The sequence below is a fragment of the Mustela erminea genome, chromosome 4 (assembly GCF_009829155.1).
Source record: "Mustela erminea isolate mMusErm1 chromosome 4, mMusErm1.Pri, whole genome shotgun sequence".
Lineage (NCBI taxonomy): Eukaryota > Metazoa > Chordata > Mammalia > Carnivora > Mustelidae > Mustela > Mustela erminea.
The window spans coordinates 53,863,226-53,887,327 of NC_045617.1; the positions used below are offsets into that span (position 1 = coordinate 53,863,226).

The window sequence follows — 24,102 nt, forward strand, 5'->3', positions numbered from 1 at the left end:
AAGTATGTAATGATCCATACTACCTCCTCCTAAAAAGAAAATGTCCCAATTTTTTCACTTAACACATTGCCTCAAGTCCATGAATACTGGCCATTTCTTATGGTTAAAAGGCTTACCAGTTATAAGCTCTTCTAAAGGAATGTGCAAGTCAGCCACACTTAGCAATTTATGTACTGTGGTTTTGTGGTGAGTGCTACCATTTTCTAAGGATCAAAAAAAGCGCAATAAATCTAAGACAGAATGGTTATAATTCATCAAAACATATTATATAACTAACTACCTTGGGTGTACTTTCCAATTCGTATCTCACTATTTTTTTTCCAATACATTAGGGGTCTAAGATGGGACACACAAAGTTATCTTTCAGTGCCCCCTTTTACTGTACTTTTTGGATAATCCATCCTGTGTATAAATATCCTTAAAAGAAAACATGATATAAATAAATGATATGACAATAAGTTCCTATTATGGATAGGAGGGGAAAAAGAGAGGATAAAAGAAAATGAGAGCACTCGGAAGGACGAGTTAGCATCTTCTATCAACCACAAACATTTGTAATAAACCAATGAACTCAATGGCATGTGAAAATTATAACAATCTGGTTAAAATATTAATCTAAAATGGCATCTTAATATGAAGGCACAGAGAAAGTTAGGAGAAGCTTCATCAACTAATCCCCATGCAGTTCCAAACACTTACTTGGTCCCATGTTTTTATGGTACATCTCACATAACTTTGTCCATATTCCTTCAAATGTCATGGTCCTCAACTGACTTTTCCCCAGAGTGGACTTCTGGCCACATGCTAGATGTAGTGTGTGAGTGTGTGTGTATATGTGTGTTACAGCACTGACTGTGTGTTAATTATGTTCATGAGTTACACATAGTTTAAAGAGGTAGGTGTTATTGCTCTCTTATTAACAAAAAGCTTTAATAACTAACAAAAAATTAAACTGGCAATTTTAAAATTATACACCTATACTTGATTGGTAATACAACTGTGGTGAATGGAGACTGCTATGCCCGCTAATGAAGAAACCATATAAAAAATTATTTGTAAAGAACAGCATTTAAATAAAACATGTCATTACTGTAATAGCACTCAGAACCTTAAAAAGAAATTACAGAGAATTCAAAATGGGGCTCTCTGCTCGGCAGGGAGCCTGCTTCCTCCTCTCTCTCTCTCTGCCTGCCTCTCCAACTACTTGTGATTTCTGTCAAATAAATAAATAAAATCTTTAAAAAAAAAAATGAGCAAAGGTGAAATTTGTAAAACAGTATTAAATTGAATCAAGTCTCTAAAATACAACACAATGCAATAATTTTGTTTAGTATGTGCCCATCTTTCAAATATTATAGTGTGAAACTGTTGTATATAGTTGGCTATTAGTCTTGTTACAGTTATGGTGAATGAATTTTTTTATTAGATGGTCAAGAATAATCTCAGGGGGTGCCTGCAGGGGTCAGTCGGTTAAGCATCTGCATTTGGCTCAGGTCATAGTCTCAGGGTCCTGGGATCAAGTCCTGCATTGGGCCCCCTGCTCAGTGGGGAGCCTGCTTCCCCCTCTCCTCTCCCAGCCCCCCATGCCTCTCTCTCTCAAATAAATAAAATCTTTAAAAAAACAACAACAACAAAAAAATCTCAGAACTGTATGGAAACTTTCAACAGCACATTTATTATATATAAATCTATTCCACAATTCTCCAATTTAAATACTCTTAGAAAATATTCAATATTTTTAATTGTATAATATAATCAAATAAAGAACCAGAAATCTCATCCTACAAATACCCATAAACCTACAGACTTTCCTAACAGGAAATCTGAACTGTAAAAATACATAGAAGTGACTATATCTACCTAACATTTTTATTTATGATAACCCATTTTCTAATTTATTTTTATATTTTTTCACATGTACTCTCTCTATATATTGCTTACTCAAACTTTGTTGAGTGCCTGCTACTACTCTACACTATAGTAGGTGCCAAAAATATTAAAATTAATAAAAGCACATTTGCCTAGGTTCAAGAAATTCACATTTTAGTAGGGGAAGATAAACATTCAACAAATAAATGTAATAACTGAATTGTTACAGATATAAAGTGCAGTAAACAGGGGAGACAAAAGAGGAGCCAGTCAGTTTTGAGGGAAGGGGAGGATTTAAGGAAAGGATTCATTAAACAAGGGGATACCTAAGCCAGGCCTTGGAAGATCAAACGTGTTCACCAGGTAGGTGAGAAGGAAAGAGTATTTCAGGCATGGGTAGTCGCCTAGGGAAAGAGTTAAAGGAGTGAAACAGTGTGGTGAGTTCAGGAAGCCAGAGTCGCTGACTAACACTGAGGTGCAGGGAGAAAGATTCACAGGGAGACCATGTGATGAAAGATGAGGCTGAAGCAGCAGGGCAAGGCACACCACGCAAGATGTGAAGGGTCCTCCTCTGCATCATACGTGCTGCATCCCACAAGTCAGCAAAAACAACAGGCCTCTCATTTTCGTAATACAGAGGATTTCTCTCTGAAGTTCCAGGCCCTGCCATGCCCCAGGGGTGGGCATGCCTTCAGACAGCAGCAAACACTGTGCCATTTACAGGTGTATAAGCTGTAGTGAAGGTTAAGAGGAAAAAGTACCTAAAACGTAGAAACTAAGGAAAAGGCAGGTGAAACGTCACAAAGAATGCTGTGCTTCAGTTTAGTCATTAGGAATAATAAAGGTCTTATGGGATATCCCTGACAACTGTTTGTATTGGGGCAAAGGCCATAAAGGGACATGATAAATTTTAAGAATTATGGCTGAGTGGGGCAGAGAAGTAAGATAAGGTTGAAAAGGTGGCAGTGAAAACTGTATAGATTCCTAATAATGTAGAAAATACATCTAAGAAAATTCTATAGGCCTGAACCACCTTCTGGTCACCTTCCTATGTGGGACCCACTCTACAAATACTGCCCATCATATGCCAGACAATGCGCTCTAACCACTTAAAGGTGAATAAAATACAGCTCCTGCTTTTGCGAAGATTACAATCCAGTAGAATTCAGATTTACACTGGACTTCTACAAGCACATATCCATGACCTCTCTTTATCCTCCCCACTTGTGAAGCAGAGAGGACAACTGCTAATACTGCTCCTCTGAATGGAAGAGAATCATGGACACACAGATCAGTGTTCTGTGCCAGCGGCTCCCAATGGTGGTGTCGCCACCCAGCGCTACTGCCGTCAGCTGTGAGGTGGGCTGAATGCAATCTGTCATGAATAATAAAGCATGAGTGGTCTAGCTCTTTGTCTACATAAATTAAAGCGCCTAATCTAGAGAGAAACACAGGTATTTCAAGAGGAGCATACAGGCACCTTAGTGTGTACTACTAAAAACAACCTCTATCAAGGCATGAATAAGTACATTATATAGTAATATGAGGGAATACCCTGCAGCTGTTTGTTTTTTTTTTTTTTAAAGTGGAATAAGACATCCAAACAATTAAATGGAAAGACCTTTAAGACTTTAATGAATGAAAAAAGAATCCATTATAAGAGTATACTTTGTTGTTAGAAAAAAAGAAGACATAAAAATAGATTTTAAAAATTATTGTTGTATGAATGCATAGGAAAGGTTCTGAAAGAACACACACTACCTGGGGCGCCTGATGGCTCAGTCAGTTCAGCGTCTGCCTTCGGCTCAGGTCATGATGCCAGGGTCCTGGGATTAAGTCCCGAGACCTCAGGCTCCCTGCTCATCAGGGAGCCTGCTTCTCCATCTCCCTCTGCCCCTTCCCCCCACTCATGCTTTCTCTTGCCTTCCCAAATAAATTAACTAATTAAAAAAGAAAAAGAACACATGCTAATGATTTTGGAGAGGGAGCTAGGTAAAGGGACACATGGATGGAAGACGCCCATCAGAATACATTCTGGAACATGGATGGGAGAGTAAGAGTAGAATAATTTCAAAGTACCTGTATTTAGCCAACTATATATACTTCCAAATAACTTAAAGCTAATTTATCTATATTAAAACTGTTACTGCTATAGTTAAGCTGCAACAATTACCACTTTTCCGGATGCTTGACAGTGGAGATCTACAGTCACATTTTGATTTAAATCTTATGTATGGGCTTTATGTTTAGGTGCATGACTATCTCTATGCTCAGTCCTGTTAAAACAAAAAAGCCAGGTCCCCCCCCCCCCGCCTTTTTTTCAACGGAAGGCTAACTCAGTGTGAACTAATGCGCAGCTGTCCAACTGAAGTATTCATTCACTAATGGGATAGTTTAACTTAAAAGGAAGAGGCAAGGGGTATTAGAAAAAGAGGTTTATGTTACTTCTTCAATAAACACAATATTCTTATAGAAAGTTATCACACATAAAGGTGGACAAGAACACTTTTCTCTGAGTTTACAGTATAATCGCCATGATTCAGCATTAATGATTCATCATTACTTTGGGCCAGGTCCTGTGCTAAATGCCTCGTATGTATTATTTCAGTTACCTCTCACATTCCCGTATTGAGGATTAAATGAGAAATTTCAGGTAAAACTCTTCACACATAGCGTGTGGTACATACAACAATAAATGTTGTCTTTAATTAGGTATTACTACCACCTACTCCGACTTCATCAAGTCAACCCTTATTCTACCTCAGTCAGCTTTTCAAAAGACTCACCTACTTAAGTACGCCAATGCTAAGAAATCTCCAATAATTCCCATTACCTACTACTGAAGTCCCAACTCTTTCACGTGACATTTGAAAGCATGCACGACATAGATCCATCTTCTATCTTATCCCATACACTGTTTTCTAGGCACACTGGAATGCTCACAATTTCTAGGACATGTTATATACTTTCATTTCCACAACTTAGAAATATTATTGCCATTCTCTCAAAAGAATTTTATCTGTTCTTCAAGGCGCAGTAGAAATGTTACCTTCCCCACAAAGCTGATTCTTTCTGGTACTCTCCAGTACACAATTCACACCCCTATTACAGTACTTTTTTGGTATTACTTGTCTCTAAGATCACTGAAAGCAAGGTTTATTCATTTCCACATACCTACTGTGCCTATTACAGTGTTTTACACAAAAATTGCATTTTAGGTAATGTAGAAAAATCTCATCATTACCAATAGCCCCAGTGATAACTAGTAAGACTTGAAATTCAAATGCACTTTCTCCCCTCCAATTCCTGTGACAGCAGTAATGATCCTATAGTAACTCTGGCAGCAGATCCCTTTCCAGTCCTAATTTTATAATGTCCTAACATTCCATGAGATACAATCCTTTCAATACCAAACAAATCATGTGGGACATAATCAGTGACCCAATGCTGAATACGCCGGCTGACATTAAATTCATTATACATTAACAATGAAGGAGAGAATTTTTAAAGCACAAGTTAAGGATATTAGAATCATCTTGCAAAATCACAGTTGGGATATAAAATTCCTCTGTTCAATTCCTCTGACTTGAACTTTAAAAACAAAAGATATGGAGGGTCGCCTGGGTGGCTCAGTGGGTTAAGTGTCCAACTCTTGGTTTTGGCTAGGTCATAATCTCAAATGTCATAGGACTGAGCCCCTGTTGGGGTCCACGCATGGTGGGGAGTCTGCTTGGAGATTCTGTCCTTCGGCTCCCCACCTCAAATAAATCTTTAGAAAAAAATAAAGAAATAAAAACAAAAGATATGTATGGTTATCTGCCCATTTAGTAAATAAAGTTACCTTTTATGGATTAATCCTGTTTCTAAATCTATACAAATGGGTGAAAGTAATAAAAGTCCTAAAAAGCTAATTGCCTTCTGCCCTCTAACCAACCATAAGTAGTTTTTACTCCATTAATATCTACGGCAACAGGAAACCTCAGTTTTTGGTTGTGTTGTTATATTCCAGGACAATTCCAACTACTATGACTTTCTTATCTGATTTATTTTGAACAACTAAGTAAAAATATAGCAATATTATATACTTACATTTAAAATTCTTCAGGTTAAAAAGTACTATATAATACATTATCTGGTTCAATTCAGAAATCCTATGATTTCCAATTACTGAAGAATATATTAATTCTATGTGAAGACGTTTGTAGTATAGAATAGTTGTGAGAACTAAGATCACTTATTTAATTCCCTGTGCTACTTATACTATATGTGAACCTCTTAATGGAAGAGTTTTGTTGTCATTAGTGTTTACTTTTCAATGAAGACCAGAGTATCTTTTGTACATGTACAGGGCCTAACTCAATAGCATTTCTAATTTATTTTTAACTGTTTTTGTATTAGTTTGCTACTACTAGCAAACAAGTTAAATTAGAAATATTCAGGCAAAGGGTATGTTAAAGTCAAGAGTAGCTGCATGTTACCTAGATGTTAGGAATGTTACTAAACTTGAAAGCAAGAGGACCACAGATGTTGAAAGTAAAGTTTTGGTTATTATAATTGTCATAGTAAGGCAGTTACGCAAGCTAAGCTTAACTGATGCCATGGACTTTAGCATACCTGGAAATAGAAAAATTCAAATTGTAGCTGTTCTTGATTGGCCCATTGCCATTTTTGTAGCTTACAAATTTTTAATTAAGTAACTGCAGTGAGCTCATCTCTACTGGATACTTCTTTTCCAGGGCAGGTCCAGGAACTGGGTCTGGAGCCTTGAAAGCAGAAGAGAAACTGGAGTAAACTAGAGGTAGGCAGAATAAGAAACGTGACCAGATAACATTATGAGATCTAAAAGCAGTGAGTTAGTCCCCAGTGAGTCTCACATAAAATACTGAGATGGAAAAAGGATCTCTTAAGTTCCAAGTTACCAAAAGATGCTATTTACATTAGTTAAGTCATTGTCTTACTTTACCCAATTCTACTCTACAGACTCCCAGTTCCAGATATTCAAACAGTGGCCTATATGAAATCTATACAGGCTTTTTGCAACAGACTGTCCAATATGGGACCACAGAGTATAGCAGAAAGAGAAAAACAACAAATCTACTTTCAGTGGTAAAATTAAAATTGTAAAGTCCTCATCTTCCAGTCATTTTGCTCTTCTCTCACTATCTCATTTCCAGTCATCTTCTAACTTCTCCCCTAATTTCCTACAATCAATTCTCAGAGGTTTCTTAAGAAATGCATCCAAGCAATGAACTGAATTTCAGGTTCCAATTTTTTAAAAATACTTGGTAATCCTTAAAGTAGGAGGCAAAGAACAGCTCATAAGATGTGGTTCGTAACCACACTGGAAACTCTTTTTTCCATTACCAAAATAGACTGATTTTTTTTTTTTTTTGGGTATAAATTTGTTAGGTCCATAGGGGGGAAAAAAAAACCCTGTAACTACAAAGGTTACAGAAATGTAGGATATTAAAAATGGTAGACTGCTGTATAAGGGCCTGGAAACGATGTCCTTATGCTTGATGAATTGGCACCTGCAGGAGTTTCTCTAAGGAACAAATGTCATAGCAGTCAAAATAAACTGAATGCTCTGCAACTGTCAAATGATGGCAGACTGTGAGAACTGTAACAGGAAAAAAACCAACAACAACAAAACACACTTACATTATACTTACATTTAAAATTCTTCAGGTTAAAAAGTACTATATAATACATTATCTGGTTCAATTCAGAAATCCTATGATTTCCAATTACTGAAGAATATATTAATTCTATGTGAAGACGTTTGTAGTATAGAATAGTTGTGAGAACTAAGATCACTTATTTAATTCCCTGTGCTACTTATACTATATGTGAACCTCTTAATGGAAGAGTTTTGTTGTCATTAGTGTTTACTTTTCAATGAAGACCAGAGTATCTTTTGTACATGTACAGGGCCTAACTCAATAGCATTTCTAATTTATTTTTAACTGTTTTTGTATTAGTTTGCTACTACTAGCAAACAAGTTAAATTAGAAATATTCACACACACACACACACACACAGTGAAGAGGAAGATTCAAAGAACTCCTTGCATTTCTTGTGACCAGCAACACAGCAAAGTGAAACAGAATCAAAGCAGTTTTTAAGAAAATGTAAATTTCCCATCTTTTGTGATGGTATGTTGTTGGTGAAAAAATTCTGTAGAGACAGATCCAGGTTCAAATCTGGTTTCAGGATGGAATCACACTAAAACTCTGAACAAGTTTCTTTTCTATTAAGTGGGATACCAAACCCTACCTCACTGGGCTGTCAAGAGGATTAACTGAAGTGTAGAAGAACCTGGCATACAGTGAGTATTCAATATATTTTTCTGTATTACTACAGAATGAAACAACATTTTTTTATTCTAAACATATGGGTATACTTAAGTTTCATTTTTATATAAGCTAAAGCAACAGCTATATGATAAGCTTTAGGTTTAAATATCTCAACCGCATCACATCGAAAGAGATATAACTGATTTATCAAACTGATTTCAGAACAGCTAGCTATAAAGGGAATGTGTGAGAGCTCAAGTCAGGAGCTAATGATGAATAAAAATAAAACAATTTACTTTTAGGATATAAACAAAATCAGTGGTAAAGAAGGAGACATGAATTCTTTTCCCTACAAATAAAGGAGAAAATACCTTTGTCCACATACTTTTGTTAAAAAGTTATAGATCTGGAAGATGCTATACTTTAAAAAACAAAACTATTTCCATGCAAGATATAACTTGGTCTTTGAGTCAGGAAATGCTTTAAGGGAAAAGAAAAGCCTTACATTTGGGCAATAATTTTCCTCTCACTGATAGAACTGTGGGTTCCATACAAAATTATTATTTACCAAATATGGCTCAAAGATCAGATTACACCTTCCCTAGTATTACCAAGTAACACAGCAAGTATCAAAAGTAACAAGAATTTTAAAAAGATCTTAAAAGTAACTATCCACTGCTACAAATTTATTTCAAAACAGTGTTTAAAAGTTAACACAGAGGGGCATCTGAGTGGCCCAGGCGGTTAAGCATCTGCCTGCAGCTCAGGTCACGATCTCTGGGTCCTGGGATTGAGCCCCACATTGGGCTCCCTGCTCAGTGGGGGAAGTCTGTCTCTCTCTCTCTCCCTCTGTCCCTCCTCCCTGCTTGTTCTGTCTCTGTTTCAAATAAATAAAATCTTAAAAAAAAAAAAGTTTACGTGGAAAGTGTCTCATTCAAAACACACGCAATTTACTTAGAGATGATAATATTAAAGTCAGTCTGTGTATTCCCTAGAAGGCAAAAAAAAAAAAAAAGTATTTAAGAATGAAGATTCCCATTTATTAATCCATATAGATGGACTTTCAAAGATCAAAAGAAATACTTTAAATGATTTTTAAAATTTTATAACTAGCTATAATGAAATCTCATTACTCACAGTAGTGTAAGTAGATTCTTTTCGTCTTTTCCAGACATACAATGTCATCTATAGATAAATTTGCCTTCTCCCTTTCAATAATTTTTTTGTTTTTTAGTCTGATTACATTGGGCAGTATTCCAAAGACAATATTATAGAATAGTTAATGCTGGCCAGACTTTTCTTGATTCATGACTTTTAAAAAGGAATTTAATATTTATTTCTAATAACAAAATGCAGACTTCTGGTCTGACATATGTCAAATCTTAGGTATACTCATTTATTCCTGTTTTATGAAGGAATATTAGAAATAAATGTTGATCTCCTTTTCTTTTACGCTTCAAGATATTCAGAACCCTCTCTCACCTACTAACATATGAATGAATGTATCATTTCTACATTCTACATTGCATTCTACTTCATTACAGTATTATTCTGTTAACATAATGGTAGTTTCCATTTGATAGTTTTATTAAGCATTTTTTGCACCAACTGTTGTGAGATTGGTGTGCAATCTTTTACGCTCATATTTTATTATCATGTTACACTGGCTTTGTAAAAAGAACTGGGGAGTTTACCTTTTTCCTTCTATACTCTGAAATTGTTATCAAGGGCTTGAAGTTTTAAGAATTCAATAGTACAACCTCCTGGATTTGGTGCATTTTGCAGCAAACAGTCTCTTACTAGGAAGACCAGCATTTTCATCCATGGCTCCAGATGCTATCCCCCACCCCCATCTTGAGGAAACCAGCCACCTACCTTTCTTCTCATCTCTCCCTTCAACCTTTGAACATGTTTAAGTCTTAATCATCTTAAACATAATCCATGTCTATACTCATACCAGAAAGTATTTCCTTATCAGTTAAGTCTTGTCCAGCAAGTATTTATTCACAAAACTGTTTATGAAAATAGCTACTTTATTCAAGGCACTAAGCAAAGAGAATGGGCTGTAGTTCCTGCCCTTTGCCTCCTCCTCATCACGTGAGAAACACAAGCATAAAAAAAAAACCTGCCATAGCAATGTAAGGAATGGATATGCTATGCTAGGCCATCTGTCTCTTACCATTCATGCCATGCCAAACTTCTCTATTGAGTAGTAATACTGTGGCTTTGATTTTGTTTTAACCGACCTCGAAATTCCCCCCTTGGTAAGAGTTTTATTCAGATCAAATACAATAACCTTTTCAGGATCCTCATCTACCATATTGCAATAACTAAACTTCTTAGAATATTTTGAGTTTTACTGGTTAATTTTTTTTTTAAGATTTTATTTATTTATTTGACAGAGATCACAAGTAGGCAGAGAGGCAGGCAGAGAGAGAAGAAGGCAGAGAGAGAGGAGGAAGCAGGCTCCCCGAGAAGCAGAGAACCCCATGCGGGGCTCGATCCTAGGACCTTGGGATCATGACCTGAGCTGAAGGCAGAGGCTTTTACTGGCTACTTTCTAATTCATCATATCATTTGATCTTCATGAAAAACCACTGAGAAGGCTTGGTAGTCATTACTCTCATTTTGCAAGATTCAGAAAATTAAGTAATATATTAATTATCAAAAACTTCAATCCGTGGTAGATTGAGGGCCAGAAATGTATTTGTGGCTTTCTAACTCCTGGTTCAGAGTTCCTTCTGGGCGATGCCTCAGACCTTACTGGGGATATTACATAGTATACAATAAAAATACCATGTTTTCTTTCTAAAATTCAAAAACATTTGAATTCCGAAACAGTTGGCCTTGGGTTACAGATAAAGTACTATGAACCTGTACAGTATTATTCCAGGAATCCCAATTAGGGACTATTCTTTTCCCTTACGCCACTCCATGCATTTTAGCTCCCATGTTTACCACCAAGCCCTTTAAGTTCTTAATAGCTCTTAGAATCGCCAATTGTACTCCACCCCTACCGCCACCACACTACCCCAGTCATCCCACATTTCAATGACCAGACCCACAGCTTACCTCCCTGCCACCAAAGTTTTCCTATTTGACCTATGAAGCCCAGTACAGCAGATTAAAAATGCTCCTATATAATCACTTTAATAAATATTTCACTCCTTTGCAGAAGAACTTAATAAACTGGAACAGATACATGAAGAGTATAAGGATAATGAATGTGGGATGACAGACAAGTTTTTGTTACCTTGTAAACTTTATAGCTGTGAAATAAAGAACTCCCTCTTTTTTAAACTTAACGAAATTAAAAATGTTTTCTAAGTTAACTTGCATTTATTCTGTAATTAAAACAAACAAAAAATTTATTAGACTCCTCCTCTACTTATCATTTCAACTAGAACTCTTTGGTATGGCTTTCAAGGCCTTTTCCCACCTGGTTTCACTATATCTGGTGTCACTGACCCCTTCGGCAGTCTGAAGGCTACAGATATCCTCTCATAATATTTTTAAATGCATTAAATACAGTATGTAGGATTACAAAGAGTCAGTTTTACTACAAATATAATTTTAAAAAAAATGGATTTAAATGCATAATGATTACAAAGAAATAAAAAAAAAAATACTGAAAGTTACCAAGTTTCTTTTAAACCTGTATTTGATATGTTAATATATATGCTTCTTTACTAATACTCAATAAAATAAAATCTAGCAGAAGTCTAATAACCATAATTTTGAAGTAGTAATCTGCATAAATTATATTAAGAAATATCAATAATTATAAAGTAATATGGAAATATCTGTGCTTTACCATTAGTAATAAAGTCACAGCCACTGCTAATACTACTGTGCTTTACTGTTTAAAATCCTAATACAGATCTTTCTTGAGTTATGATGGGGTTCCACCCATCATAACCCCATTGTAACCTGAAAACACTAAGTCAAAAATGCATTGGATACACCTAACCTACAGAACATCACAGGTTAGCTTAGCTACCTTAAATGTGCTCAGAACACTTACATAAGGGCAAAATCATCTAAACAAAGCCGATTTTATAATAAAGTGTTAACTATCTCATGTAATTTATTGAACAGTGTACTGAATGTGAAAAACATAATGGCTGTTTGGGAGCAGAAAGGTTCTGTAAGCAAACATTGGTTGTTCACCCTCACAGTTTCATGGCTGACTGGAGGCTGTGGGTTGCTGCGCTGCCCAGCACACAGAAGAATCCGGCAGTACATACTGCTAGCCAAGGAAAAGATGGAAATTCAAAATTTGAAGTATCATTTCTGCTGAACACATATCTCGTTTGCATCATCAGAAAGTTGAAAAATTTTAAGTTGAACCACTGTAAATGGGGACTGTCCATAGAAGGAAATACTGAATTTCATTTATAGGTTCCTGTTAGTGAAAACATAAAGATGTAGGGTTTTTTCCTCATCTAAACACAGGGATTCCTCTAAAGTCTATCCTCAGACCCCTTCCGGTTCATGGAGCTAGAGTAAAACTCACACTAAGTCCACCTACTTTCATTTCACACTAGTCCTTTTACCCATAGGAATCCAGTCAGGCTTGTCTGAACATGTTTAACCCAGCTTTCTTTCCTGAGTACGCTACTGCCCGGACTTAAAATGTCATTTCTCCATCTTGATGCTTATCAAAATCTTAACTACTCCCCAAAACCAATTCAAGATTCATCTCCTTCTTGAATTCTTTTCTTACTGCTTCAGTCCACATGGATCTATTCCCAAAACTCCCATTGTACCTGTGGGTCAATGCTTCAAGATCCAACATTTAATTTTTCTCTTCTAGTTCCACTTCTGTGTCTCTTCATCTAGGTTATAAAATCCTTGAGAACATGGGCTGCATCCTTGTAAATAAGACACTGCTTACATATAATAAAGGCATACAGAATGTACTCACAGTAAGCAAACTACTCTCAATAAATTAGAAGATCATTTTTTGGACAACTTTAAAAACAATAAAACATCAAGAAGGCCAAAAATTCCACAAAGCACCTAAAAGGCAGCATAAATTAAGTTTAACAGTTCACTTCAATTAAAACCTAGATATTCCTATTATATTAAAAATTCAGAAGCTTATTTACTAGGTAGTAATGAAGTCCAAGTAATAAATCAGGAAAGGAGTGGTAAAGTAGGCATAAAACAATGATTTGTTTCAAAAAATATTTGCTAAGCACCTACTACATGCCAGGCACTATACTAGATTCCACAGATTCAATGATTAAAAAAAACCAAAGTATCTCACATAGGAATTTACTGTTAGACCTTGGACTAGAACCTAGGGCTCCTGACGCTCATTCCGAAGCTCTGAAACAAAAAGCTATTTCTATCCTTCAGGACCGGTTAAGTGTGGAGCAAGGGGAATGTTCCCGACTACTTACTACTACTTACTACTACTTACTAGAAGGTAGTAAATCATATAAAACATTATAAAAAAACTATTTGGAGCTATTAAAGGTATATATACACATATACACATTAAGTAAAACCTACATAGTGTTATTATTAAACATCATATAAAAACCTCTATACATAAAATCTATTAAAAAAACCATTTTGGGATAAGTTTCAATTATCTTATGCAGCATTATTTATTACCTAATGAAACCAGATGAATGAGGGGTTACTCTATTCATTGACTGATGTTTTAATCACAAACACTTCATAAAGTTTTTTCTTCAAAGATCTCTATCCAGTTGACTCACTTATTTCAAAAAATACAAAAAACTTACGTACCATATCTCAGAGGTTGGGTGGGTGTGGCATGAGGTGGTAAGAGTGATGGTGGTAAATACCATTCTAAGTAATCTGTCTTTCTTTCTTTTTTTTTTTTCTAAGTAATCTTTCTTGTTGGAGGGAAGGGTAAAAAGATGAGGATAATGGGAATGTGGGTAGGAAACAAGGAATTGCTTTTCACATATTACAATTTCTACTGTTGATCATAACCAAAAAGAAATTAATTCTCCTAAAAGGAAATTCTTAGACCAATAGTAATGGAATACAGTGAGTGAGGGGGAGGCAAGGGCTAGGTGTGGAGGGACAAGTAAAACTAATAGCCTGACAATGCCATGCTAGGGACCCAAAGTTACCCTGTCCAAAACTTATCTCACTACCTCCCACCCAAAAATGTACCTCTATGTCAATTATTAATAGCAGCATGATTCTGAAGCTGGCAATTTCAGGGTCTTCAATTGTTTTCCTTGCTACACACAATCAACAGCAAAGTTCCACTGATTATTCCCCACAAATATTTCTTGCATTCATCCCCCTCTTTATATCCACAATGTCCTTGATCAGGTATCTGATACCTGGACAAACACAGTAACACAAGTCTCTTATCTGATGGTTTATTCTAATCTTAGACCTTCCTAAGCTGTATTTCAGAGTGGTAACAAACCTCTTAGCTCCTTTTTTTTTTTTTTTAAAGATTTTATTTATTTATTTGACAGACAGAGATCACAAGTAGGCAGAGAGGCAGGCAGAGAGAGAGGAGGAAGCAGGCTTCCTGCTGAGCAGAGAGCCCGATGTGGGGCTTGATCCCAGGACTGTGGGATCATGACCTGAGCTGAAGGCAGAGGTTTTAACCCACAGAGCCACCCAGGTGCCCCGAACCTCCTAGCTCTTAAAACGTAACTGGATCACTCACATTCCTCCCCAACAGAGGTTAACAGGTTTTGTAGAATTATACAGTACTGAGTATCAGTAGAAGGTGGTAACACTCATCTAGGGAATTATGGAAAAGGTGCTAAGCAGGAAAAGAGACTTGAAGACCAAGAACTTAGAGCAAAAGAGTCAGAAGAATTAGATAAAATTCAGGAAGGAGTGGGGCCAAGAAAGCCAAATGAAAATAAGCATAACAATAATAATTATAGAGTTTTATTATTTTGGTAATAATTTTATAGCTAATTTAGAATATAATAATTTTCTATAAACATTTTTAAGCTTTTATTACTGCATCAACAATATCAGAGAAAGCTTCTTCCAATAAACTTTATTAATCTGTTATAGAATCACATGACATAAATATGTGTATACAGATATATACATACACACACATATACACATACGTGTACAAACAAACTATATGGATCTGGAAATAAAATACATGGCTGCAAAAATAAATGTTCTCAGGTACTTAAATCTGCACTGGAACAATAAAGGCTCAGGGTATTTTTGTCTTGTAAAGCTCAAAGGAATAAAGGTTTATGAAAATGTTTTTGAAAGTATAATTATTATGAAAGAGAAAGTTGGCCTATAACTCTACCATCTACCTGGATATGGGAAGGACGAGTAAAAGATTTTTAAGATGTGCACGGGAAATTTCTTATGAGACATGCTACATTCTAAGCTCAGCCTACTATTTGCAATGTATGCCCCTTTCACTACAAGAGTCTGGGCTAAAGTTGAGATGATTTTTGCATAAATCCATTACCACAAGGAAAAAAAGAACAAATAACAATAGGCAAAATGTGTGCCTCACTAACTTTGGTTAGTATTGTTGCTATGTGCATTCTGTAGGAGTATAATGTTTGTCTGAAAGCATCAACTCAAAATGTGGTACTCAGAAGAGACATATGGCCATAACCCATACTCTGGAATCTCAAAAATTCATTTACTTTCAAAAGCAAGCAAGGTTACTAGCTTTAAACTTTAGTAGTGTATATATGTGTGTTCACTCATTTACTCACAAATACTTACAGAGAGCTTAAGTGCCAAGGCATAGTCAAATGCTGTGAAAACTTACATTTAATGGGAGAAACTGCAAAGTAAACAGACTATTATAACACAATAAAGTAAATCCTACAACAGAAGAACTAAAACAAAGTGCTAGAAATATAGAAATTATCAATCAGAAAATATTACTAGAGTTAATTAGTTACAACAGAAAAGACTGTGGTATTTAAAAAGTATTTTCTGAAATACCTTTATATGAAGTAAACATATCTTAATGGAACTCAGAAGATCTGTCTTTTTACCAGTTCTGTAAATTGAGGCTCACCCTCTCCCTTTACCAATTTATTTTGGGGTCTAAGTCAGAAATTGAGGTCTCTTCCTTGCTAGATATTTTGCATACGTATTTTCAATTCTTGTTTTTGATCTGTCTCTCTGGCTGTTCTGTTTTTTCCTACAAGAGAAATATTGCCACAGAAAGCCTATAAGGCATTTAAATAATAGTGCCAAACCTTCTTCACAATACACATAGAAGTACTTCCTTTTAATAAAGGTTCAGGAGAAACCTCTGAAAATATAGACACATGTGTCTATACTACTATTATAGTCATCTTCCTGTCAAATTAGCATGGTTAAATACATTATTACAGGAAATACATATTCCCCCAATCACATAATTTCTGGTGCACTTTTAACATCAGATACACAACAGTAGGTTGATAAATAGAACCAATCCAAACTGGAACTTGGTAAAGTTCTTTATGTGGTAGGAAAATATGGCATTTTGCTAATAAACCTTAGATAAGATACAGTAAAAAGAAAAAGGTTACAGGGTATAGTTTTTAATAAATATTGCTAGACTATAAATTTCTCATATATCAACTCAATTGTTAACTCTCAAATTTCCATTTCTAGCCTGGATCTCTTGCTGGAATTCTATTTTGTATACCAAATCACCTACTTGATATTTATAAGTCTAATGGGCCTTTCAAAGTTAACATGTCCAAAAACAAATCTTGACTGCCCAGCCGAAGCCTGCTACTTCAATGTCTCCTCCAATTCAGTAAACAGCGACTCCACAGTTCCAACTGCTTGGGCCAAAAATCTTAGGAGTCATCTACGACTTCTCTTTTATGCCTCAGATCCAATTCATCAGCAATTCCTGCCCACACAAGGTTTGACACATATCCAAAATCTGACCTCTTCTCACCCTTTCCTGTTACTACCCTGGTCCAAGCCACTATCATCTTTCATTTGGACTACTGTAATAATTTCCAATATGATTTCCCTGCTTATAACTTTGCCCCACTCCCACAGTTTATTCCACATAGCAGCCTCAGTGAATCTTAGAAAGAAAAGTTACTGTCAGTTTAACAGTTTAATGAAGAAAAATATGATCCTATTAATTGATGTAGAAAGAGTACTTTATAAAATTTAATACCCAATCATGATAAAAATTCTTGAAATTGAAAGGGAACTTTCTTAATCTGATAAACAACATCTACAAAAAACCTACAGCTAACATATACTTAATGCTGAAAGACTGAATGCTTACTCCTAAGATCAGACACAAGACAAGCTTGTTTGATCTCACCACTCCTATTAAACACAGTACTGGAAGTACTAGCCAGTGCAGTAAGACAAGAAAAACAAATAAAAGGCACACAGATTGGAAAGAAGAAACAAAACTATCTCTATTCACAGACATATTAGAAAACTCACAGGATCTACAAAAAAACTCCTAAAAATTATTTAGCTTACCAAGGTCTAAGGAAACAAGGTCAGTTAACAGAAATCAATCCTAAACTAGCAATGAACAACTAGAAACCAAAATTTAAAACACAGTATCATTTACAAGTGTTTGGTATAAGTCTAACAAAACATGTACAAGGTTTGTATACTGGAAACTAAACAATGCTGATGAAAGAAATCAAAGACCACCTAGATGTAAGAAGAGATACAGTGTTCACAGACTGAAAGACTCAGCAAGGTAAAAATACAGATTTTCTTCAAATTGATCTATAGATTTAATGGAGTTCCTACCAAAATCCATGATTTTTATAAAATTTTATAAATTTTACATGGAAAAGAACTGGAATAGCTAAGAAAAAAATCTGAAAAAAGGCAAATTAAACTGGAGGAATTTTACCATCTGGTTTTAAGACTTAACTATATATAGTGACAATAATCAAGATAGTTACTAATGGAGGGAAAGACACAAAGATCAGTGGAACTTAACAGAGAACCCGGAATCAGACCCTTACAAATACAACCATTTGATCTGTGACACAGGTACAAAAGCACTTCAATGGAGGAAGGATATAATTTTCAACAAATTGTGTTCAAACAATCTAGACATCCACAGACAAAAATGATCCTGAATCTAAACTTTACATCTCAGGGGTGCCTGGAAGGCACAGTTGGTTAAGTGTCTGTCTTTGGCTCAGGTCATGATCCTGGGTCCTGGGATCAAGTACCACAATGGGCTTCCTGCTCAGCAGGAAGTCTGCTTCTCCCTCTGCCCTTACCTCTCCCCCAGCTTGTGTGAGCTCTCTCTAATAAAATCTTTTTTAAAAAATAAAATCTTACAGGCCCCTGGGTGGCTCAGTGGGTTGAGGCCTCTGCCTTTGGCTCAGGTCATGATCCCAGGAGCCTGGGATGGAGTTCCACATCGGGCCCTCTGCATAGCAGGGAGCCCGCTTCCTCCTCTCTCTCTCTCTCTCTCTCTGCCTGCCTCTCTGCCTGCTTGTGATCTCTGTCTGTCAGGTAAATAAATAAAATTTATTTAAAATTTATTTTTTTAAAATCTTAAAAAAAAAAAAAACCACCCAACTTAAAAAAATAAAATAAAATCTTAATGAAACAAACCACATCTTAAATAAAAATTAAGTCAAAAGGATCATATCTCTATATATCCAAAATGTAAAGGTTTCGGAAAACTTACAGAAGAAAATTTGGGATCTAAGGTTATATAGTGAGTTCTTAGACTTGACAACAAAGGCACAATCCACAAAAGGAAAAATGGGTAAGTTCAACTTCATCAAGATTAAATTTTTTTGCTCTGCAAAGGACAATCAAAAAATGAGACAGATAAGCCACAGACCAGGAGAAAATATTTACAAATCACACACTTGACAAAGCATTTGTATCCAGTATATTTAAAGAACTCACTAGACTAAACAAGAAGAAAAAAAAAAAATCCCATTAAAATATGAGCAAAAGACTTAACACACTTTACTATATAGGATATACAGAGAGCAAAGCACATGAAAATATACTCAAAATCATTAACCATTAAGGAGATGCAAATGGATGCTTTGATAAGATGCCACTACAAACCTAGCAGAATTTCTGAAATAAAAAATACTGACAACACCAAAGGCTGGTTAAGGATGTGGAGAAACTGGATCCTTCATATATTGCTGGTGGGAATGTAAAATGGTATAGCCACTGTGGAAAAGTGGTAATTTTTATAAACATGTATTTATCATACAACACAGCAAATGTACTCCTGGGGACTTACTGTAGAAATGAAAATGTATTTTCACAAAACCCTGTAGAGTTTTATTTTTATAGAAGACTAGAAACTCAAAAGTCCTGTCAGTCAATGGTTAAAAAAACTGTGGTAGATCCATACAATGGTATACTTCTTTGACATTAAAATAGAATCAACTACTGATAGAGGCATTAACTTGGATGAAATCAAGAGCATAATGCTAAGTAAAATAAACCAATCTCAAAAAGTAACATAATGGGTGATTCCATTCAGACAATACTCTTGAAGCACAAAATTATAGTGACAGAGAACAGATCTGTGGTTGCCAGGGGTTAAGGTTGGGGAAAAAACACAAAGGAGTTTCTTTGTGGTGATGAAACAGTTCTAGTTCTATATCCTGACTGTGATGGTTACAAGAATCTTATATATGTATGATGAATGATATATAGCCATACATACATAAAGTGAACAAACATGTTCTAAAAAACGAGGGGAAAAAAGGCAAATAGATCATGTCTTAAAACCCTTCAGGGCTTCTTATCACATCCTGAATAAAATCTAAAGTCTTTACTACGATCTAAAGACACTACATGAAATACATACTTGGATCTCATCACCCTTCCCCCCTCTCTCAGCTCCAACTACAGTGGCCTTCTTGCTCTTAGAACATGGCTAGCAGACCCCCACCTAAAGGCCTCTGGACGTGTTATTGCCTCTATTTGGAAAGCTCATTTCCTTTATCACTTCATCAGGTACGTACTCAAATGTCATCTAATCAGAGAAGGCTTCCCAGTATTTCCCCAATAAAGTGGTATCTTCCTACTCTCTCTTTAGGAACCTTGAAATGAACAGAAAGAACTCAAATATATTCCTCACACGTTATTGCCCTGGTATGTTCTTATGCTGGTAAATGGCAGGCATTACACTAGGCACTCTGGTACTCAAGCCAGGACATGTGGACCATAACCTTGTTTTATTTCACACTCAGTATTCTCTTCTCAAATTCATTACGTACTCTTTTCTTTAATCATTGCCTTAATTCATTAATCCAGTTCCTTATCCAAATACATGGCTGTAAGGCCTGCCCATTCCTTCCAACCCTGGCTCTTTTCTAAATATTCTGTACACTACAGCCATAAAGATCTTTTAAGACCTTAATTTATTTATTTGACAGACCAAGATATCATAAGTAGGCAGAGAGGCAAGCAGAGGGGGAAGAGGAAGCAGGCTCTCCGGTGAGCAGAGAGCTTGATGTGGGGTTCCATCCCAGAACACTGAGATCATGACCTGAGCCAAAGGCAGAGGCTTTAACCCACTGAGCCACCCAGGTGCCCCCAGAAATATCTTTTTAGAATGTTAATTTAAGCATGTGCCTTTCATCATTTATAGACTAAGGCAAATCTACCTTACAGAGCATAGAGGTATTTTCATGCTCTGTCTTCTAATTTTCCACCTCATTTCCTACTAACCCCTCACTAGTGCCTATGCATGATGAAACTACAGTTACTTAAGGTGTGTGGACTTTCCTTCTTCCATCCTTCACACATATTGTTTTCTCGGACAGAAATGGCCTCTCTTCTCCCAGCTTGTACTCCTGGTCTGACATACGCTCAGATTAAGCATCATCTATCCTATGAAGATTTGTCGTATCCCTTCATCCCTCACTGAGTCAGATACTCCTTCTATAGAGTCCTTAAGGGTTTTACGTTTTACCACTACCACAGCATTTGTTACAGAATAGCACACCAGTTTTTATACATGTCTGCTGAAGGCAAGACCTAGATCTTATTCATCTTTCCATCTCTGTCACCAGCAAAGTACCTAGCACACAGCAAAAACTCAAAAACAACTCAAAACTATTAGATAAGTGAATTAGGTTGACTAATAAAGAATGTAGAGATAAGACACAGTGGAAGATTGAGTCAGGCAAGATTCCCTGGGTTAGCCAACCATTTCACACAGGTGTGTCACAGAAGGCATCTGAAACAAATTCTGTGGAGTTTCTGTCTACTCTTTTGATCACGTGACAGTCCATGAAAGTTGAAGTACTAATCCTGTAGCTTGGTTTGGCTAAGATCACCAGTTCAATTTTCCCATGAACCAGCTACCTTCCCCCCAAAGTACTTCCTGTTCTACTTGCTGATATATGGGAATGGCTCTGAACAGTAATCCTGTAAATTCATGCCATTGTTCACAAGGGGAAAATCTCCTGAAGAGAATGAAGACGTCTCACTCAGGCTGACCAACTACTTCATCTACAAAAGCCCTGAAAAAGAAAACGAAAAACAAAAAAACGAAACCTCCAAGTAAGGAAGGAAGGAAGGGAGGAAGGGAGGAAGGGAGGAAGGGAGGAAGGAAGGAAGGAAGGAAAAAAAAGGCAGGCTGGCAAGCTCAACCGCACAGGTCAATTCATTTTCCTATGTAAAAAAGCAGAACTGTCCATGTGGAAGTGGAAGTTTATTTTTCCATTTCCTTAGAAAATCAACATAAAGTGGCAAACAGTACTTACTTAAGTACCATTCAGGTAAATGTTAGCTACAAGGTAAATAGCAAGTTGCTCTCAATGCAAATACACAGTACCTGTATCTCCACCAACTTTTGTTTGACAATGATATCTCAGATATCTCTGTTAAGTACTTTTTCTTTTCAATTCCAGCAGCTACTTAACTGTGATGCCTACATACAACCGCTTCAGTCACTAATTGCAACTATACAATCTGTGCTTAATAGATTAAAATGGAACATACATTGTATGTCGAATTCCTTTCAAAAAACCAACGGAGGTTTTTTTGTTTGTTTGTTTGCTTCTGCCTATATTACTGTCTTCGCTAGAACTATTTTCTAGGGATGACTTAGCACCAATAAAAACCTATGATCAGGAAATGCTAGTATAAAAGACAGGACAGCCTACAGAAAGTTAAGAATATGGAAGCAAGTATCTATCTTATTTTTATACCATAGATTTGAATGTAATTAATTTATTTTTTTTAATTTATCTGATACAGAGAAAGAGAGAGAGATCACAAGTAGGCAGAGAGAGAGTGCCTGATGTGGGCTCAATCCCAGGACCCCAGGATCATGACCTGAGCGGAAGGCAGAGGCATTAACCCTCTGAGCCACCCAGGTGCCCCTGAATGTAATTAATTTTTAAAGCAGACTTCCTCAATTTAAATCCTTATGTAACTGATTACTGATCTGTTACATATAAGATGAACTCTGGGCAAAGGCCAAAAAAGCAAAAATTTGCTGACCTAATTATTATTGGCATTAAGTGACCCATCTGAAAAGTTCTGAAAATACGTTAAGTTTTTAAAATAATGGCATTTGAGGAAAACAAAAATTACATAAATAATCCTACAAACTACATACTGACTTTGCTAAAAGAAAAACTATTTAGCTATAGAAACAACACTGAAAAGACCAATGTAGATTTCATAATCCTCTCTGCAATATTATTATTTATCTAATGATTAATGGCTAAACTTCCAATGCCTCATGGCTTTATTTTACAGACTGTACACAAACCGCACGTGTTAAGAGTAAAGTGTATTTATTACCTCTAGGGTTAGAGATTTCATATACACACTACAAAATGTTCTAAACATACTTTTTATTCATTCATTCATTCATTCATTTATACTGTTTAGCAGTAACCACAGTAATTGGATTTATATTTTAGTAATAAATTACTTGTATTACTTATAATGCAGGGAAAGTTCTGAAGTTTACTGAATGATCGATAAACTAATGGTATTTGTTAATATATTAAAATACTATTTATGCAGATAGCACTTATACTAATTAGTGGAGTAAAATATCCTACAACAATCACATTAATTCACTCAATAGATTAAGATTAAAAAACTTAGGAAAGATCAAAGCACAAAATCATAGTTAATCCAGTAATAAACATTGGGAAAATCAGCACTATATTCCTTTTAAATGTGAAATAGACACAGAAGAGTATTACTGAAATAACTTAAAAAATATTAACTAGGAACTTAAAACAGAAACGGTACAAATCATTTTATATAAAGTAGCACAAGTTTTATGGTATTATATTTAACCTCATATTTAAGGTGTTTTCAAATATGATCCGTGGCAATTTTCTAATTAGAAGGAACTTAATTATGAGCATGGACTACTTTCAAATTGAAAATAAAGGCTTCTTCACCGGAAAGGGTAAGGAAAATACAAAGAAGTCACACGTTTATTTTGTTGATTAAAAAATAATGATGATGCTTTGTTTATTTCATCCTTGGTCCAAAGAGTAAGAGTAAATTAGTAGAGAAATTATTTCCTTTTCATTCTATTTTTTGAGGAAAAATAAAGTACCCTGAAGGAAAAACCTAACAAAATTCCAAATGTAAAATTACTTCTAATTATTTAAGCTATATGTCTTATGTAACTACAAGAATCTGCCTTGTTCTATTTGAAAGATTAATACTTTAAAAAATTAAACTTGACTAAATAGAAGGCACTCAATATGAAGGTGACATGAAAAAGTTACAGGGAAGAAAAGATGCCTTGAAAAGCACAAAATTATCATAGGATACATTCTGCATTTTGACTATTTATTGATGCCTATTGGGTTCAAAGTCAGTACAGTACTAAGTAACATAAGAAATACAGATAATGTAGTTAAAACTACCATTCAAGGTAAGTATTAGTATGCATTATTTTTCTGAAGAGAAGTCCTAGGCTCAAAGAGTTTGAGTGGTCAATCTAAGGCCACATACTTAG

The 24,102-nt window shown here is 35.6% G+C and overlaps 1 protein-coding gene across 5 annotated transcripts in view; it reads right to left on the minus strand.

The window, feature by feature from the left end:
- The window catches only part of TAB2 (TGF-beta activated kinase 1 (MAP3K7) binding protein 2), a 91,028-nt gene that overhangs the window by 59,377 nt on the left and 7,549 nt on the right, over positions 1-24,102 (minus strand). Inside the window, exons 1-3 of one of the 5 annotated variants that reach the window (XM_032339280.1) lie at positions 13,929-14,650; positions 12,935-13,039; positions 6,484-6,632 (exon numbers count right to left, since the gene is read on the minus strand). The exons of 1 other annotated variant lie outside the window; for it this stretch is intronic. The gene's annotated coding sequence lies outside the window, so the exon portion shown is untranslated. Of the gene's footprint in view, positions 1-6,483; positions 6,633-12,934; positions 14,651-24,102 lie in introns of those variants that run through there. 3 more of the 5 variants (XM_032339284.1, XM_032339279.1, XM_032339281.1) reach the window with 3 other exon arrangements.